The sequence below is a fragment of the Callithrix jacchus genome, chromosome 22 (genome assembly GCF_049354715.1).
Source record: "Callithrix jacchus isolate 240 chromosome 22, calJac240_pri, whole genome shotgun sequence".
Lineage (NCBI taxonomy): Eukaryota > Metazoa > Chordata > Mammalia > Primates > Cebidae > Callithrix > Callithrix jacchus.
Window position 1 is genome coordinate 34,671,986 of NC_133523.1, and position 16,656 is coordinate 34,688,641.

At 53.1% G+C, this 16,656-nt stretch overlaps 1 protein-coding gene across 5 annotated transcripts in view; it reads left to right on the forward strand.

The window, feature by feature from the left end:
• The window catches only part of PAK4 (p21 (RAC1) activated kinase 4), a 50,585-nt gene that overhangs the window by 18,190 nt on the left and 15,739 nt on the right, over positions 1–16,656 (forward strand). Inside the window, exon 1 of one of the 5 annotated variants that reach the window (XM_035284002.3) lies at positions 12,616–12,701. The exons of the other annotated variants lie outside the window; for them this stretch is intronic. The gene's annotated coding sequence lies outside the window, so the exon portion shown is untranslated. Of the gene's footprint in view, positions 1–12,615; positions 12,702–16,656 lie in introns of those variants that run through there. 5 annotated transcript variants of the gene reach the window in all.

Genomic DNA, 16,656 nt, shown 5'->3' on the forward strand with positions numbered 1-16,656 from the left:
CATTTTGTAGTGGTCTCACTGCTGTCCTGTGTCTCCAGCACAAGGCACAGATGAGCCAGAAGCGGTCCCTGCCACGGGGAAGTTTGACCCAATCTTTAATAATAACTCCTTCCACTCTGGGTGGGTGACCAGCTGTGGTGCCCCAGGGCAGGGACATGCTGGACCGGGTTCCTTCCCGAGGCCAGAAGGGCTTCCTGGGGACTGCGATTGGAGCTGGATTGCGAGTGCCTGGAATTCAGAGAGACTTGGCTGCCGTGGCCTGAGTCTGCGGGCACAAGCGCCGGCTGCTTCCAGGCCTTTGTCTTCCTTGCAGGAAACAGGCCAGGTGCTTACAAGGGGCCGGAGGCAGCTGCTGTGGTTATGGTGGAAGTTACGGCTTTAGGGGGAGAGAGAGAGAGAGAGAGAGAGCGAGAGAAAGAGAGAGAGAGAGAGAGAGAGAGAGAGAGAGAAGAGAAGAGAAGAGAGAGAGAGAGAGAGAGCGCTAGCATACACTTTTACTCATGGTAGAGAGACTGTTTGCAGACACATGCGAATGCAGAGAGAGCATTCAGTTGTCAGGATCGCTCTCCCCGTGTTTCCTGCATGGTGGTGAAAATCTGACATGTGTACAGAAAAGTGCGTAAAACCTCCATGTTCAGTTTAATGAATCGTTATAAAGCAAACAGCCGTGAAACTACCACCCAGATAAGAAGACAGGCATCACCAGCTCCCTGCAAGCCCCTCCTCCACCTGCCCTTCCCAGTACTCACAAACACATTCTCCTCGCTTTTCATCGCTACCTGTTTTTTGGTGAATTGTGAAAGATTTCAGACACCCCCGTGAGAGTAGAGAATCACCTGCTGACCACCCTGGGGCCCGCTGCCCAGCTCAAACACGAAATACTTGCTGTGGGTCCGGCCGCCAGGTGCCTCCCCCAGGGACCCGGGCCTCGCTGGTCCCACGTCTGTCCAGTATTGCTCTGCAGGGTTTGGAACTGCGTGTAAATGGTAAGAGGCCAGCAGCACTTGGCTGCTCCTCTCTCAATATTTGGTTCTTGAGATTTCTCTGGTAGAGTAATGAAGCTCTTTGCCAGGAGAAATGATTCCCAGTAGGGGTCCGGGCACCCCCCACCCATGGCTGGAGGAAAGAGCTCTGTTCTGGGGAAGCCCCAGGAGGACACTCTGGGCTCCTCTCACCCAGGCCCGCAGCCTCCCTGCTCCAGCTGGGTTTGAAGCAGTCACCTCCAGTGGAAGTGGGAGATTGCCATTGGCTTCCTGGGGCACCACATTGAACTCAGTTGCAGCCGTGATGTGCAGGGGCCCTCTCTGAACTTTTTTGTATTTTTTTTGAAGCAGAGTTTCGCTCTTGTTGCCCAGGCTGGGGCGCAATGTTGTGATCTCGGCTCAAGGCAACCTCCACCTCCCAGATTTCAGCAGTTCTCCTGCCTCAGCCTCCAGGGTAGCTGGGATTACAAGCATGCACCATCACGTCTGGCTGATTTTTTATATCTGTATTAGAGATGGGGTTTCTCCATGTTGATTAGGCTGGTCTCGAACTCCCTACCTCAGGTGATCCGCCGGCATTGGCCTCTCAAAGTGCTAGGATTACAGGTGTGAGCCACTGCGCCTGACTCTCTCTGAGCTTATGGAAGGTATAACGGGGCACTGGTGCTGCCTGGGTCTGTGTGCACCATGGAGGGGCCCTCTCTGGACAAGGGCCTGGATTGGGAGCTGCAGACAGGAGGGCCTCTTCTCCTCCCCTACCCTTTCCGCCCACTCCCCACCCCACTCCCCCCCCACCGTTAGCCAGGCTTATGCAGCCTTTCTTGGGGAGGCCCTCTATTGGGGAGGTTACCGTCGAAGGCTCTGTATCTAGCTGGCCTGGGTTTGCCACTCAGCTCTGCCACCTTCTAGCTGGGCGGCCTTGGGCATGTGTTGACCCCTGCCCTGCCTCTGCTGGCCTCAGTTCCTTCATTTGTAACATGGAGTTGCATAAGGGTGATTCCATCCACGTAGAGCCCGCGGAGAAGCTAGCGTGTGGAGACCTCTTACTGTCAGTACTGTTGTCATGCTTGCCGTTCGTTCATTCATTTTTGTAGATAATACTGTTTGCCTTCTCTGAGTCCCACCCTGTCAGCCACCACCGTCAGGCTGAGGTCCTGCCTTCAAATGGGAAAGGATCTGGTATTTAAAATAAATAATTACTGGGTTTTTTTTCCTATTTATTTATTTATATTTTGACACAGAGTCTCACTCTCACCCAGGCTGGAGTACAATGGCTCGATCTCAGCTCACTGCAACCTCCACCTCCTGGGTTCAACTGATTCTCTTGCCTAAGTCTTCTGAGTAGCTGAGATCACAGGCGCCTGCCACCAAGCCCAGCTAATTTTTGTATTTTCAGTAGAGACGGGATTTCACCACGTTGGTCAAGCTGGTCTCGAACTCCTGACCACGTGATCTGCCTGCCTCAGCCTCCCAAAGTGCTGAGATTACAGGAGTGAGCCACCGTGCCTAGCCAAATCATTACTATTTTTAAGAAAACTTGAAATTCTGAGATCATTGTAGATTCTCATACAGTCATAAGAAATAACTCAGAGTGTCCGGCACGGTGGGTCACGCCTGTAATTCCACTCCCATTTTGGGAGGCCAAGGCAGGAGGATCATTTGAGCCTAGGAGTTCAAGATCAGCCTGGGCAACATGGGGAGACACTATCTCTTCACAAAATAGAAAAACTTACCTGGCTGTGATGGTGCGCACCTGGAGTCCCAGCTACCTGGGAGGCTGAGGTGGATCACTTGAGACCGGGAGGTTGCGGCTGCTGTGAGCTGTTACAGCACCACTGCACTGCAGCCTGGATGACAGAGTAAGGCCCTGTTGCCAAAAGAAAGAAAAAGAGAAAAGAAAGAAAGAATACAGAGAGGAGGTCTGGCGCACCTTTGCCCAGTTTCCCCCAGTGGTTACGTCTTACAAGACTGCAGTACCAGACACCAGGGTGTTGATTAACACTGACACAGTCAAGGAACAGAGCATCATTCCATCACGAGGATCCCTGCTGATACCTTCTTACAGCTACACCCTCCCCCTGCCCATCCCTAACCTCTGGCAACCACTCCTCTGTTTTCCCATGGTTACCATTTTGTCAGTTCAAGAATGTTATGTAAATGGAGCCAGCCAGTATGCCCCCTTTTGCGTTGACTGTATCCCCTCAGCATGATGCTCTGGAGATGCACCCAGATTGTTGTGTTGATCTTGACTCTGAGTAGTATTCTGCGGTCTGGACGCCCTGCTGTTTGCTCAACCATTTCCCCATTGGAGGACATCTGGGTTTTTCCTAATTTTTTGGCTATTACAAACAAAGCCGCTGTAAACCTTGACAAATGGGGTTTGATGTCAGTGTCCATTTTTGTTTCTCCCGGACCAATACCCAGAAGTACAATTGCTGGGCAGTGTGGCAGTTACATGTTTTAAGGAACCCATCAAACCGTTTTCTAGAGTGGCTGTGGCCGTATCGTGTTGTCACCAGCAGCGTTTGAGCGATCCAGGTTCCCTGCATCCTCACCAGCATTTGGTGTTGTCACTGGTTTTTATTTTAGCTCTTCTAATAAGTGTGCAGTGATAACTCATTGTGGCTTTAATCTGCATTTCTCTAATGGCTCATGATGTTGATTATCTTTTCATGTGCTTATCTGCCATCTGTGTGTCCTCTTCGGTGAAATGTCTCTTCAGGTCTTCTGCTCGTGTTCTTATTGGATTGTTTGTTTTTTTGTTTGTTTGTTTTGGCTGTTGAGTTTTGAGTTTTCACTGTTCTTTTTTTCTTAGCGCACTCCCCCGCCCCCCACAGGTTCTCATGTGAAATCTTTATCTATTCTCTCTCTGTCTTTTTTTTTTTTTTTTTTTTTTTTGACAGAATCTCATTCTGTCGCCCAGGCTGGAGTGCAGTGGTGCAATCTCGGCTCACTGCAGCCTCTGCCTCCTGGGTTCAAGTGATTCTCCTGCCTCAGCCTCCCAATTAGCTGGGATTACAGGTGTGTGCCACCACACCCGGCTAATTTTTGTATGTTTAGGAGAGATGGGGGTTTCACCATGTTGGTCAGGCTGGTCTTGAACTCCTGACGTCAGGTAATCTGCCCAACTCAGCCTCCCAAAATGCTGCGATTGAGCCACCGCGCCTGGCGAGATCTTTTTTCTACATACTAGTCTTTTGTCAGATATGTGCTTTGTAAATATTCTCTCCCAGTTTGTGGTGTATCTTTTAATAATTGTTATGTGTACTTTTCAGAGCAAAAGTTTTAAATTTTGTATTAATTTTTTTCTTATATGGATCACACTTTTGCTATCAAGTCTCAGAACCCTGTGCCTTGTCTTAGGTACCAAATAATTTTATTCTGCTTTTTTTTTTTCCCCTTAAAAGTTTCACCGTTTTACATTTAAGTCCATGATCGATTACGAGTTAATTTTTGTGCAAAGTGTAACATTTGGATTCGGGTTCCTTTTCTTCCCTTTGGCATGTGGATGTCCAGTTGTTCCCGCACCATTTGTTGAAAACGCTGTCTTTCTTCTGTTAAGTTGCTTAGCCTTCTTTCACAAGAATCAGTTACCACAATGAGATACCACTTCACACCTACTAGGATGGCTGCTGTCAAAAAAAAAACAAAAATAACAAATGCTGGGAGGATGTGGGGAAATTGAAGCCCATGCATTGCCGGTGAGAATGTAAAACGGCGCAGCCGCTGTTCAGCATAGAATTACCGCATGACCCAGCAATTCCACTCCCAGCCGTACATGCAGAAGAATTGAAAGCAGGGACTCAAACAGATATTTGTACACCCAGGCTCATCACAGCATTATACACAAGAGCCAAAAGGTAGAAACAGCCCCATGTCCATCAGTGGATGAATGGAGGAAGAAGAGATGGTATACACGATGGAATATTACTCAGCCATAAAAAGGAATGAAAGTTTTGGTAGAGGCTGTCATGTGGATAGACTTGAAAACATGATAGTGAAATCAGCCAGGCACAGAAGGAGAAATTCTCTATGATTCCACTTGTAGAAAGGACCTGGAGTAGGCAAATATAAAGAGACAGAGAGCATACCTAGCATCCCATGTTCCAGGGGCAGGAAGATCACTTGAGCCCAAGAGGCTGAGTCCAGCCTGGACACATAGTGAGACCCAGTGTCTTTTAAAATACCTGTATATATAGAGCCAGTCTCAGTGGCTCACACCTGTAATCCCTGCACTTTGGCAGGCTGAGGCGGGTGGATCACCTAATGTCAGGAGTTCAAGACTCAGCTTGGCCAACATGATGAAACCCTGTCTCTACTAAAAATACAAAAATTAGCCCAGCACGATGACGCATGCCTATATAATCTCAGCTACTCAGGAGGCCGAGGCAGGAGAATCGCTTGAACCTGGGAGGTGGAGGTTGCAATGAGCCAAGGTTGTGCCATTGCACTCCAGCCTGGGCGACAGAGCGAGACTCTGTCTCTAAATAAATAAATAGATAATAAAATAAAGGTTTATCTATAGAGAGAGAGAAAAAGAAAGTAGAACAGAGGCTATGGGGGTTGAGGGGAACAGGAGAGCTGTTGTTTAATGGGTAGAGAGTTTTTGTTGGAATGATAAACATGTTTGGGTATAGATGGTGGTGATAGTTACACAATATATATATATTTTTTTGGTGAGACGGAGTCTTGCTCTTGTCACCCAGGCTGGAGTGCAGTGGCATGATCTCAGCTCACTGCAACCTCTGCCTACCGAGTGATCCTACCAAGCGATTCTCCTACCTCAGCCTCATGAGTAGTTGGGGTTATAGGCATGTGCCACCACGCCCAGCTATTTTTTTTTTTTTTTTTTCTTTGAGATGGAGTTTCGCTCTTGTTACCCAGGAGTGCAATGGCGTGATCTCGGCTCACTGCAACCTCCACCTCCTGGGTTCAGGCAATTCTCCTGCCTCAGCCTCCTGAGTAGCTGGGATTATAGGCACGCGCCACCATGCCCAGCTAATTTTTTGTATTTTTAGTAGAGACAGGGTTTCACCATGTTGTCAGGCCGGTCTTGAACTCCTGACCTCACGATCCACCTGCCTCAGCCTCCCAAAGTGCTGGGATTACAGGTGTGAGCCACTGTGCCCAGCTGTGGATGTATTTAATGCTGTGGAATTGTATACTTACAGATGATTGACAATGATAAATGTGATGTATATTTTGAGAATAAAAATATGCTTTGAGAAACCAGCTAGGTGTGTCTGTGTGGGTCTGTTTCTGGGCTCTCTGTCCTGTTCTGCTGCTCCATCAGTGTGGCCGTCCCCCCCCCATCTAGGTTACTTGCTGCAGCAGGCCTTAAGTGTGGGGAGAGAGATCCCTCTGGCTCTCGCTCTCTCTCTCTCTCTCTCTCTCTCTCTCTCTCTCTCTCCCCCCCCACTCCTCTCTCTCTCTCTCTTTCTCTCCCTCTCTCTCTCCTCTCTCTGTCTCTCCCTCTCTTTCTCTGTCTCTCCCTCTCTCTCTCTCTCCCCCCACCCCCTCTCTCTCTACCCCTCTCTCTTCTTTCTTTTTCAAGACTGAGCTCTTGAAAAAAGGGCTCTGGGGCCTGGCATTTTGGAGGTCCTCTAAGGTTCTGCTGGTAGAAGATGGCACTGTGGTGGGTCCAGGTTCAGAGTCACCCTTGACACCACCTCATCCTCAGCCCCCGTGTCTGACTCCAAAGCGAGTGTTGCCTTTTCTTGGTAGACACAGCCCAGGCCTGTCCCCCGCTTTCCCACTCCTGCTGTCCTGGGGCCTCGTCAGTTGCTGGAGCATCGCTGCCTCCTTGTCACTCATCCTTACACCCATTCAGGCCCCTTGATCCCGTCCTTCACAGGGCAACCAAAGTTACATCTGCAAAACCCAGGCCTGGCTCCCACCTGTAAACCCGGCACTTGAGTAGGCCGAGGTGAGCAGATGGCTTCAGCTCAGGAGTTTGAGACCAGCATGGGCAACATAATGAGACCTTGTCTCTAAGTAAATAAATATTTTAAAAATATGAAAACCCAGGCCTGTCTTCGGCGCCCACCTCGTCTCCCGTTGCTCTCCAACCATCTGCCTCTGCCACACTGTCCCCCGTCAGGCCTGCTACCCACCCTTCCCTCCAGCCAGCTTGTGTCAGCTGGACTTGCACTTTTTTTTTTGAGACAGAATTTCACTCTTGTTGCCCAGGCTGGAGTGCAGCGGTGCGATCTCGGCTCACCGCAACCTCTGCCTTCAGGGTTCAAGCAATTCTCCTGCCTCAGCCTCCTGAGTAACTAGGATTACAGGCATGTGCCACCACACCTGGCTAATTTTTGTATTTTTTTAGTAGAGGTGGGGTTTCTCCATGTTGGTCACTCTGGTCTCGAACTCCTGACCTCAGGTGATCCGCCTGCCTCGGCCTCCCAAAGTGCTGGGATTACAGGCCTGAGCCACCACAACTGGCCTGGACTTTCACATTTTTTGGTGTGGTGCTTGACTATGAGCCTGATGGGATGGGGCCCACGGTGCACTTCCGGCCCCACACGGGCAGCACGGGATAGACTCACATTGGATTTCTGTTGATGGACTCCATGAACCTGGGAAGGAGGTTGCATGTGTTGGGAGCAGGTGATTGGGGGCAGAGAGTGTGCAGAAATGGGGACAGAGAGGTTGACCCGACCCCAGGGAGGAGATGGCTTTAGCTCTGCTGGCCGACGAGGTTTTTAGCAGGGGAGGATACAATCAGATTAGCTTCACAAAGGTCTCCCTGACCTAGCAGAAAAAGGCAAAGGCTTTGAATAGACACTTAGCGGAAGAGGACATTCTGATGGCTTTTATACGTATGAAAGACGCTCAGCCCTACTAAATAGAAAAATACAAATGAAAACTAGGCTGAGGGGGGCCAGGCCTCACATATCAGTAAAGATCAGAGAGACTGGCCACACACGTGCTTCGAGCCCGAGTGGAGACAGGCCCTGGCGCTGCCAAGCGTCTGTGAGTGGGGACCGCCCTCACGCAGGGCCACTCGGCAGCGGTGGACTTCACTGGACATTTACCCACAGACACCCTTGCACATCTGTGAAAGGAGCGCTGCACACAGTGAGTGACGCTGCACCATTTATAAGAGCAAAAGACAGGAAACCACCAGTCTGGCCCCATGGGGACCAGCTCCAGACATCACAGTCTTCCACACAGCTGCCAAAGCAGTCAGGCAGGGCTCCGCCAAGATCAAGGCGGGGGACGATCACCAAGACACACGCATGTACACAGCGCGTCTGTGGTTTCAGTTACCCGTGAGCAACCATGGCCCAAAAGTGCATGGAAAATTCCAGAAATAACCAGTTCATTCATTTTCTTTCTTTCTTTATATTTTTTTGAGATGGACTCATGCTCTGTTGTCTAGGCTGCAGTGCAGTGGCACCATCTTGGCTCACTGCAACCTCTGCCTCCTGGTGTCAAGCGATTCTCCCACCTCACCCTCCCAAGGAACTGGTATTACAGGTGTGCACCACCACACCTGGATCATTTTTGCATTTTAAGTGGAGACAGGGTTTTACCATGTTGTCCAGGCTGGTCTCAAACTCCTGACCTCAAGGTATCTGTCCACCTCGGCCTCCTAAAGTGCTGGGATTACAGGCATGAGCCACCGTGCCTGGCAAGAATGAACTTTTTATCCATGAAATTGTGAAGAAGGGAAAGAATTTGTGCTAGGTTTACTGCCACACCTCACACTGCAAAAGCTACAGCCACAGGGCATAAGTGCTTGGTTAAGATGGAAAAGGTGGAAGACAGGAACTTCTGAAACGTGTTGCAGCTGACGGCAGTTGGGTTCGATGTTGTCCACAGTTTCAGGCATCCATTGGGGGTCTTGGAACACATCCCCTGCAGATAAGGGGAAATACTGCATATGTAGTCTACCCTCGGTATGACAGGTCCTCAGGATCGTGGCTTCTGCACTCACCAGTTCAACCAACCAAGGACTGAAAATGTGCTCTGGAGGGCCGGCTCTTCCATCCGCGGTTATGGAGGGCTGACCGAGGGACATGGGCATCCCTGGATGTGGTACCCACCGCGGGGGTTCTGGAGGCAGTCTCCTCAGCTGCCTAGGGACAACTGTATATATATATATATTTTTTTTTTCTTTAAAATCATAATTATAAATTGTTAGGATACACACCGAAAATTACATAAAACATAAATGTATAGCATAACCAATTACTATAAAGGGAAGAATCTATGTAGCTACCCTCCAGGTGAAGAGACAGATGGTGCCAGCCTCCCCCAACCCCCAAAAGCTCCCAGTCCCTCCCTTCCTCAGAAGCAGCCACCATTTTTAAATTAAAAAAATTTTTTTTTTTTTTGATGCAGAGTCTCACTCCATCACCCAGGCTGAAGTGCAGTGGCGCAACGTCGGCTCACTGCAACCTCCACCTCCCAGGTTCAGGCAATTCTCGTACCTCAGCCTCCTGAGTAGCTGGAATTACAGGCATGTGCCACCACACCTGGCTAATGTGTGTGTGTGTGTGTGTGTGTGTGTTTGTGTTGAGATGGAGTCTCACTCTGTCGCCCAGGCTTAAGTGCAGGGGTGCCATCTTGGCTCACTGCAACCTCTTCCTCACGGGCTCAAGTGATTCTCCCACCTCAGCCTCCTGAGTAGCTGGGATTACAGGCACCCGCCACCACACCCAGCTAATTTTTATATTTTTAATAGAGACGGGGTTTCACCATGTTGTTCAGGCTGGTCTCAATCTCCTGACTTCAGGTGATCCACCTGCCTCGGCCTCCCACAATGCAGGGATTACAGGCATGAGCCACCTCACCCAGCCTTAGTTCTTGTGTTTTTAGTAGAGTCGGGATTTCACAATGTTGGCCAGGTTGGTCTCGAACTCCTGGCCTCAAGTAATCTTCCCGCCTCAGCCTCCTAAAGTGCTGGGATTACAGGCATGAACCACCATGCTGGGTCGACTCTCCTGACTTTTGAGATCATCACGTGTCTGCTTTTCTCTCGGTTTGCCAGCTCTATGCAGCCTGAAGCAGTTTCCTTTCGCCTGGTTTTGAACCTTGAGGTCCGAGGATGGAGTGTTGTTTTATGGTTCTGCCTCTTCTTTGATGCTCATGCACTTGTAGCTGTAATCATTCATCCGTTCTCCCCGTCGTGCACTGTGCCATGGAGCCAGTAAGTCACCCTTCATCTGCCACCTGGGGAGGAGCACGTGTCCTGTTACCGGTGTCTTCGCGCACGCGCTCCCTGCCCATGGGCCTGCCTCATGCTGGAGTGTGTACCCAGGAGAGCTCTTGCCCGGTCCAGCCTGTGTCCCCGCCTCCCCTGGATGCTGCCAAGCTCCTCCCAAGTGCCAGCAGCGTGGGAGAGCCACAGAATGCTTTCAAGAAGAGCAAAGTAGAGAATATTGCGTGTTACTTAGCTGCCATTTCTGTTTTTTTAAGAAAGCAGCTAATCATGTGTACCCACAGACACGTGGGATTTCTCAGAGAGGAAAAAAAACCCCAAAAGTCTAGTAGTGGTTGCCTCCTACTAGAGGGCTGCTGAGCTGGGCCTGGGTGGCAGGAGGATGTCCTGTCACAGATCACCCTCTGGTGCCTTTTGGCTTTTGGACCATATGACTGTATCATAGAGACAGAGACAGAGAAGGAAAGGAAGGAAAAGGGGTGGATGGGCGCAGATGTGGTGAAGTGGGAATCGCTGAGAATTGCCCACTGCAGCTCCGCTCCCTCCCCTGGGGACCTCGCTTCCTGTAGCTGTCCAGAGCTGTCCAATCCTCACCTCCCACCGGAGCCAAAACCTGCCCGTCTGGTCTGGTTTGCAGAGCTGCCCCACCTGGCTCCACCCCACCAGGAGGCGATGGCCTGAGATCTGGGCCTTCTGGGATCCCCTAGCCCTGCCCTGCTGCGGTCCAGGGCCCAGCCCAGTCCCTCCTTGGACTTCCTTTCTCATCGTGGGCAGGGGCTGGACAGAGATGGGAGTTCTAGGCTCTCAGCGCAAGTGCTGGCCTCCCAGCCTACGATCTGTGTGAGATAGCATCTGTCCTCGGGGAGTAGGCTGCGGGGACAGGGGTGTGCCAGAGCAGGGCAGTGGCAAGGACCCAGGCACCTCCGTCTGCTGTGTGCCTGAGCACTTGCTCACTGTTGTCACTGGGTTCACGACCTGGGCACCCATCCTGGGCCCGGGCACCCAGCAGCCTTGGTCCCTGCCACCTACCAGACTGGAGCCCCTGGTGGAGCCCCCCTAGGATGTCAGCTGCCCTGGGCAGGGAGTTTTGTGGAGTTTGTTCAGTGCTGAATTCTCAGGGCCTCCCACAGGCGTGCCTGGTGTGTGCCTGGAGCTCAGTAACGGTGTGAATGAATGAGAGGCAGGGGGGCTGCAGAGAGCGACTGCCTGGATGGCCAGGGCTGGCGTGAGGAGGTGCAGGGCGGAGTGGGCAAGGCTAGGGTGGAGCCTGGGGGATACCTGACCCAGCCTGGGGTGGCAGGCAGGGCTTCCTGGAGGAGCAGGTGCCTGAGGTGGGGCCGGAGGGTGAGAAGGGATAAACCAGGCAGCCCTCCAGGGGGCTGGGGGGAACAGACGGTGTTCACAGGAGAAACAGTTACACCTGCGAGCTCTGCCTCGGGCCAGCCTTTTCACAGGAGGTGGGATTGGAAGGGGAGGGAGAGGTGTGGGCGGAGCGTCTTTTTCTCCTGTTCCAGAATGGGGGTTATGATCATGCCAGGCTCATGCTCGGAGCAGCTGGTTAAGGGGACAGACACCAGGACTGACACCCTGCCTGGGAGTCCCCGCGCTGACCTCCCTGTGGGCATCAAGTGTCTGCATCGCTCCTGGCCTCAGCTTCCTCCATGATGAAAGGGGCCTGCTGAAGGACCTGTCCCGTTTAGGGCAGCCGTGAGGCAAAGCGCCCGAGCCCACACCTGTGGCAAGAGCAGGGCCTGGCCCAGAGTGAGGTCCTGTTGCGTTGAGCTGCCTGTTTTCAGCAGGGTTAGTTCCATCCTGGTGAGACGGCACCAGCATGATGTTCCGCTCCCGCCTCACTCCCTCCTTTTTCTGCCATCCACACCTCCCAGCCCCATTCTCACACCTCTGGATGGGGATGTGGGGGCTTCACCATGATCTCCCCTGACCTTGCGCCTTCCCCGGTCAGGCTGAGTCTCAAATTCCTCCTCATGGGTGACAGGGGCAGAGTGGCCCCTTTCCTTTAGCCCATGCTGGGCATTTGCTGGAATCCCAGCTGGTCGGTGTGGAGGAAAAGTAGGCTTCAGCTCTCCAGTTCTGCCTCTGCATCAGAGCCCACCCACCCCTCTCCCCGGGGCTGTATCCCGTACCTAGTGGCCCTGTCACTCCCCAGCTGCCCCACGCACACACCCCAGTTCCTTGCTTCAAACCTGGCTGCCCCTTAGCTGCCTGGCCGGCCTCACAGGCACTCATCCTTGCTGTGTACTCATTGCCTCCGGCTCCTGGCATCTAGCCTGGCCTGGGGGGTGAGGCGGGGTGTGCCTGTTGGTGGGAGACTGACCCTGCTGAAGCACAGGCTGTCTTGGGGTCCCCGCCCAGCCCTGCTCTCTGTCCAGGCAGCTGTGGGCCACGTGGCCCAGGCCCACCCACCTGGGCCCCAGTCTCAGCCCCGCCTCCCTCCCGCTCTCCGTGGGTGGAAGCCACAGCAGAGGCTCAACTCCTGGCCGCGTCACCGCTGCCCCGGAGGCTGGAGCACAGAACCCAGCCAGTTCTCGGTGAGTGCCTACGTCAAGGGCCTGGGAGCCCTGGATCTACTCTGCTCTCCCAGCCGGAAGCCTGTCTGTCCACAGGCCCACTCTGTTGAAGGTGGCCCAGGGAGTGGGAAAGAGCGTGGTGGAGGTGAGCTGGCCAGGCCTCAGGAGGGAGGACCAGACTGGCTTCGGGGGAACGAGGGTTCACCGCCTGGCCACTGGAGCCAGCCTGAGCACGTGTGAAGGCCGTACCTTTCTTGGGGCTGGGGCTGGGTCACCGAGTTTCCGCATGTGTGTGACAGCAGGTGCCTGTCTGCTGGGGACTTGCAGGTGTCTGAGTGTAGGTCCCTGAGCCTCTCTGTGGGAGCACGTTCCTGGGGTCTGGCTTGCATGGAGGGCAGTTTCCCTGAGGCTATGCCTCACTCAGTCGCTCTGGGTAACCCTGGAAGTGAGTGGGCGTGCCTGGGTCCATGGAGGTCTCCTTGCACCGTATCTTCATTCAGCTTCACTTTCTGCCGTACCTTACCTTGTGCTGGGCAAGGCTGGGGACACAGGGTGGCTAAGATGGGCCCAGGCCCTGCCCTCCTGGGTCTTCCAGTCCATGGGAAAGGCAGACCTGTCACCAGACAGTAACAGCCCATCAGGCTCCCCACTCCCAGCCCTGGAGAAGTAAGACTAGCACATTTGCTCTGCAAAGGGAACCATGCCCCGCATCCTCTGTAGTTTATTTCGTCATTCATTCATTCATTCATTCATTCATCATTCAGCAGCAAGCCTGCGGTGAGGCCCCACTGGGCACCAGTCACTGTTGTAAATGTTTTACGTGTGTTATCTTATTCGCTTGTTCAACATTCCCAGGCGGTAGGGACTATCACTACCTGCTGTTTGCAGATGAGGACACTGAGGCCCAGAGAGGTTGAGTAACTTGTCCAGGGGCACACAGCTTGGAGTAGTAGAGCCAGTGCCTAGGACTGGGCAGTCGGCTCTTAACCACCAGTTGACTGCTGAGCCCCTGTACTGGGCCAGGCCTGTGCTGAGGACAAAGCAGTGGCCCGGAGAAGCAAGCCCTGTCCTCACAGGGCTGCCTGTCCGTCGCAGGAGACATGTTAATCAAGGACCATATGGACAGACATAAAATGACAGCCGTGGCAGATGCTGTCAAGGAGAAGGCTTGGGATGTGCAGGGTTTTTTTGTTTTTTGGTTTTTTTACATGGAGCCTCACTCTGCCACCTAGGCTGGAGCGCAGTGGTGCGATCTTGGCTCACTGCAACCTCCGCCTCCCGGGTTCAAGTGATTCTCCTGCCTCAGCCTCCCGAGGAGCTGGAACTACTGGCACGTGCCACCACGCCCAGCTAATTTTTGTACATTTAGTAGAGATGGGGTTTCGACATCTTGGCCAGGCTGGTCTTGAACTCCTGACATCAGGTGACCCACCTGCCTAGGCCTCCCAATGTGCTGGGATTACTGGCGTGAGCCACCATGCCCAGCCACGGACATGCAGTTTGAAGGAAGAGGAATGGATAATAAAGTGAAGGATGGCTGGGCATGGTGGCTCACACCTGTAATCCCAGCACTTTGGGAGGCCAAAGCAGGTGGATCATGAGGTCAGGAGCTCAAGACCAGCCTGGCCAACATGGTGAAACCCTGCCTCTACTAAAGCTACAAAAATTATCTGGGCCTGGTAGCAGGTGCCTGTAAACTAGCTATTCGGGAGGCTGAGGCAGGAGAATTTCTTGAACCCAGGAGGCAGAGGTTGCAGTGAGCCGAGATCACAGCACTGTACTCCAGCCTGGGCAAGAGTGAAACTCTAAAAAAAAAGGCAAAGGTTGCAGATGGCGGGCGGGTGGCAGCACTTCAGGACCCAGGCCAAGGGCACAGTCTTTGCAGAGCCTGCAAGCCTGGTGGCAGGGATGGCACTCTGCCCGGAGGAACGAAGGAGAGCAGAGCTGCTCCCTCCACTGAGGCTCCGCTTCTGCTTCCGAAGGCCAGGCCAGGGTGCTCCCCGGATCTGTCTCTTTATGAGCTTACCCGTTGTGGGGACTCATGGATTTCCCCCATGTGAAATTCCCATGTGATTTGACTCTTGCCAAGTTACATGGCCACTTCCTGCGATTCCTAGCCCAGGCCACGTGGCTGGGTGGGCCCCTGCAGTGGGGAGGGCCTGGGCACTCACAGCGGTGGGACCTTTTGTGTTGTTGGGACACAAATGGGATTACTTTTGAAACAGCCAGATTCAGTCTCTGAAGACCCACTTTCCCCCCAGGCAGTGAGTGAATGGCTTGTGTCTGCCTTGGCCCCATCCCCCTGCCCTGCGCCTCCTGAGGGACCAGGCTCCTTACTTTGGTCATGGCATCACTCATTTGTTCCACAGATATGTCCCGAGCACCTACTGTGTGCCAGCCACTGCTCTAGATGCCAGCAAGAACTAGACAGGGGTCCCTGCCCTCAGGGCGCTGACATTCTGCTGGGGGCAGGTGGAATCGGGGACCGCCAGTCAGTAGGTGTATGATGCCAGGGGGTGGTAAGTGCCACCGAGACATAAAAAGCAGGGCAGAGATTTTGCTAAGGGATCAGGACAGCCTCTCGGAGGAGGTTTTATTTGCACTAAGACCTGAATAGCAAGAAAGGCTGAGTGGCAGAGTTCTGGCAGAGGGAAGAATACGTGCAAAGGCCCAGAGGCGGGAACAGCTGTGATGTGTCCAAGACGTACACAGAGGAGGCCAGCGCTGGAGGAAGCGAGGGGAGGAGATTAGATTTCCGAGGTTGGCAGGGCCCTCCCAGTCACAGTGTTTCAGCCAAAGGGGAAGCCATGGAGAATTGTGTGTGTGCATTTGTTTAACAATTCTTGGCCAGGTGAGGTTGCTCACACCTGTAATCCCAGCACTTGGGAGGCTGAGGCGGGTGGATCACGAGGTCAAGACCAGCCTAGCCAACATAGTGAAATCTCATCTTTACTAAAAATACAAAAATTAGCTGGGCATGGTGGTACGCACCTGTAACCCCAGCTGCTTGAGAGGCTGAGGCAGGGGAGTCGCTTGAACTGGGGAGGCAGAGGTTGCGGTGAGCCAAGCTCCCTTTTGATCGCTGCGTTATTTTCCATCTCAGCATTTGTCAACTGACTTAGTAGATATTTGTTTGATTTGTCTCACACATTGACTGCCCCCTTCCTTCTAGAATGTGAGTGCTGCAGGGACAGGGATGTTTCTGACCTGTTGGGTGCACTGCTAAGGGCCCCAGGCCCAGCAGAGAGTCAGTCCCTGGTAGATATTGACACATGCATGGGTCAATGCATGGGTGGGTGTGATGGGGTCACTTGTGGGTGGAGTAGATGTTTGCTAAGGAGGACCCTGAGGATGTGTCAGTCCCAAAGCCTGAGGACTCCTTGGAGGGATGAGGCTCAGTGCGGGAGGCCGGAAGAGAGATTTGGATAGAGGAGGGCCAGGGGTTGTGCAAGATGGGGGCAAGAGCTGAGCCATGGTTCGAGGCAGGTCTGGCGTGGGGGACTTGGTACATCGAGGAGCCTGCTGTGCCAGAACGGGAGGCCAGACTTCCAGCGCCTACACCATCAGAGCACATCAGAAGAAGGTAGAAGGTAAACTGAGGCAGGGGGTAGGTGAAGACTGTTGCATAGTGGTGAGTGGTGACCAATGGCAGAAGCCTGAGTGCAGGCTGGAGACAGTGAGCGCTCTGGGCCCCCTTCCTGATTTGGGTTTCATTTTAGTGATGATGAAAGGATGCCTGTAGGCCTGGCCACCTCCCCTGCTCTGCCCTGGGCCCCTGCATTCCAGCTAAGCCAGCCCTCTCCCTTCTGGGGGCTGCAGCTTTGATCAGAGCCTGTAGGGGGAAGGGCAGGAGGTGAGGGGTTCTGCTCACACCAACAGCTTTGTCACACAGTGGATCTTGCTTTACCATTTGGGCCAGTTACCTTGTGGGGGAGAATGGAGGCAGTGGTACCCTCTTCCTCCGTAAAAGATCAGA